This window comes from Octopus bimaculoides, chromosome 18 (assembly GCF_001194135.2).
Source record: "Octopus bimaculoides isolate UCB-OBI-ISO-001 chromosome 18, ASM119413v2, whole genome shotgun sequence".
Taxonomy (NCBI): Eukaryota; Metazoa; Mollusca; class Cephalopoda; order Octopoda; family Octopodidae; genus Octopus; species Octopus bimaculoides.
Window position 1 is genome coordinate 38100475 of NC_068998.1, and position 3682 is coordinate 38104156.

The following is a 3682-nucleotide window of genomic DNA, read 5'->3' on the forward strand; positions in this document are numbered from 1 at the left end:
CACTTGACATCTCACTCTCTGCAGAATTCATTTCATTATGGATAATTCATATAATTGCCAGTGTGTCTTTGAGTGTGTGTATGTATGTATGCATGCATGCATGTATGTATGTATGTATGCATGCATGTATGTATATGTGTATGCATGAATGTATGTGCATGTATGTATGTAGGTATGTGTGTGTATGCATGTATATTTGTACATGTGTATATATATACACACATATATATTTTATACATATATGTATATATTTATGTATATTATATATATATATATATATATATATATATAAACACACATATATATACATCCTTAAACACTCACACACACAGATATATGCATTCATATATATATGTGTGTGTGTGTGTGTATATATATGTATGTATATATATATATATATATATATATATATATATATGTGTGTGTGTGCATAAGAATGTTTGTACACAAGTGTATGAATCTCTGCGTGTTTGTCTGTGCTTCTGTTCAAAGGTATGACAGAAAACAGAGAAGCACTAACCATTTTCTTCTGTTTCATTTGATTCAGTAAATAGCCAAAGATTTGGCTAACAATCTCCATTTTTTTTTTTTTCATTTTTTTCTCATTTTTTTTCCTTTTTTCTTTTTGCTTTTCGATCATATATTTTCTGAATCATGCACAATTTGACCACAAAACTAGGATTACTCAAAGAATATATACAAAGACATAAACTGTAAATTTGTCTACATTGATAAACAGCAGAAAATAAAGAGGAGCCAACAAAGAAGATTGAAGCAAATTGGCAAAAGGTTTCTAACTATCTGGTTCCATAATATAAGGATATGGACTTATCATTTACTTTTTATTTGTTTTAATCATTGGACTGTGGCCATGCTGGGACACCACCTTAAAAGAATTTCTTGCTTTTTAGTCAAATAAATTGAACCTGGTACTTATTTTATTATTATTATTATTATCATTATTATTATTATTATTATTATTATTATTATTATTATATTTTGGCAATCTGGCATTCATTCTGTTGGGCTTCTCTGCTGAACTTCTAAGTTAGGAGGATGTAAACAACCACAACAGTTGTCAAGCAATGTGTGTGTGTGTAGGACAAACACAAACAGACACATGCACACACACACACACACACACACACACACACACATACACACACTCATATATTATGTGGTAAAAAGTTACTTTTCAACTACATTGTCCCGAGTTCAGTCTCACTGCATGGCACCTTGGGCAAGTGTCTTCTACTATAGCCTTAAACTAACCAAAGCCTAGTGAGTGGATTTGGTAGACAGAAACTGAAAGAAGCCTGTCATATATATATATAGACATATATATATATACGGCGTCAGCGGCAGCTGAGGTGATAGTGGTGGGGCTGGGGTGGGGTGGGGGTGATGGAGGTAGCAGCAGCAGCAGCATGAGTGAAGAAGTTTTCTTTATATGATTGTTTAACCTGCTAGAAATAACAGTTAATTCTTCACTAAATCTCTTTTTCTTTTGATTTTTTTCAATGATTTCATGGATTCCCATAACTGTCTGTCACCATCCTTTTCCAAGATAACGAATTTGAATTGGAAGATTGAAATACAGTGAATCTCCTTTCATTAGCTGATTACACAACCATCTCTTGACAGAGTTCGGTGATCCTGAACGTTGATCTTCTAGACTTCCCCCACTCATCATCAACGTAAAAAGCACCATTGGCTCAGTTGAGCTCTTCCACTACCTCTTTTACAATCCACTATGTTGCACTCCCATGACTTCACTGTATCCCTAGCAGGGTGACTGAATGGGTGCTATGCCTTGCCAAAGGGCACCCTGTAACTATCTCTTAACTAGGCCTGGACACAGGTTCAGTCATCATTGCTTTTACAGGTTCTCTATGAATAAAGAGATTGATGTTCCAACAGCGTATTCAATAACATGTTCTGAGAGGGAGAATTGCTAGGGGAAGGAATCAACATTTTGGGAAGGAATAACTAGAGAAGGAATAAACATGGGAAGGAATAACTAGAGAAGGAATAAACATAGGAAGGAATAAACATGGGAAGGAATAAACATAGAGGTTAATGTGGGACTTGAGTGGTGGTGGTGGTGGGAGGATAGACAACATGGGAGATGATAGGAGACAGGTGAGCTGAGCGTGCTTGAGGGAGGAGACAACTGTACAAAGGTTCCATCATTGTTAGTTTGCTATGCTGTGTTCAGGTTCTGGTGTATCTTCCCTTTTGTGTTTTTCTTTCACTTGTCTCAGTTATTGGACTGTGGCCATGCTACAACATGGCCTTGAAGGGTTTTAGTCAAACAAATCACACCCAATATTTATTGAGACATAGAGTCAAGGACATGCAGGTGGGAGGTATAAGTAATTAAAACATATTACCTGAAAATCAGAGATGGACTATATAGATAAGGGTTTAAGATCTTTGCTTTTAGTGCATCACTGGAAAAGTAAAGGAATTAGTATATCCATAAGTGATAATGAGCATTGATCTAGACATGTGTGTGTCTTGTGTTTCTTTCTTTGTGTATAAAGTTTCATAGTGCTCTTCTTTGCTTGTTGTTTTTACACTTTATATTTCTACGCTTTCCAGGCACAGGAATTTACTTGTGTCACTCCTCATTGTATTCTTTTGTTTGTTTTTTCCACTTTCCACTTTGACTCAAATTTAATTCATCAAATTTGTCTGATTTGTATTATATACATACATGTATGCATATACATATACAAACATATATATGTGTGTGTGAGTGTGTGTGTGTGCTGTGTGTGTTTGTGTGAGTGTGTGTGTGTGCTATGTGTGTTTGTGTGTGTGTGTACATTTGTATGTATATATATATATATATAATTTGCTATAGAAAAAGATATAAGATTTTACCCAATATTGCCTATGTGAAATAAAATGGAATAAACAAATTACAATGGAGAATTATAAACATTTTATCTTTATATTTTAGTCAATGTCTCCATGGACAGAAAAAGAGGGATCAGTTGATCTGGTTTCAATCCCATACTGAGATCTCATCACTAACTGAGCAATATCACATATAACTATCAACTGTACCATACACATTAATTACATGCGCATATACACTCACACACACACTCTCTCTCTCTCTCTCTCTCTCTCTCTCTCTCTCTCTCTCTCTCTCTCTCTCTCTCTCTCTCTCTCTTGATAAGCAGATCCTATTAAAAACAAAAGCAGGGATAATGCAATAAAAAATGAAGAACTAATTCCAGAGGCAATTTAGAGTAAAGCAACTCACATACATTCTCAGCAGAACTCATTATATCTAGAAGAGATTTCGTTTGTTACTGAAGAAATTTCAACAAATTCTTCATGGGTAATATCATTTGAAAAAATTATTTTTCTCTTTCCGTTTCTCACACGTTTGGAACTTGTGTATACATATATGATATATGTGCCTGCTTGTAAATGTGGTAGGTGTCATCATCATCGTTTAACGTCCGCTTTCCATGCTAGCATGGGTTGGACGATTTGACTGAGGACTGGTGAAACCGGATGGCAACACCAGGCTCCAGTCTGATTTGGCAGAGTTTCTACAGCTGGATGCCCTTCCTAACGCCAACCACTCAGAGAGTGTAGTGGGTGCTTTTACGTGTCACCCGCACGAAAACGGCCACGCTCGAAATGGTGTCTTTTATGTGCC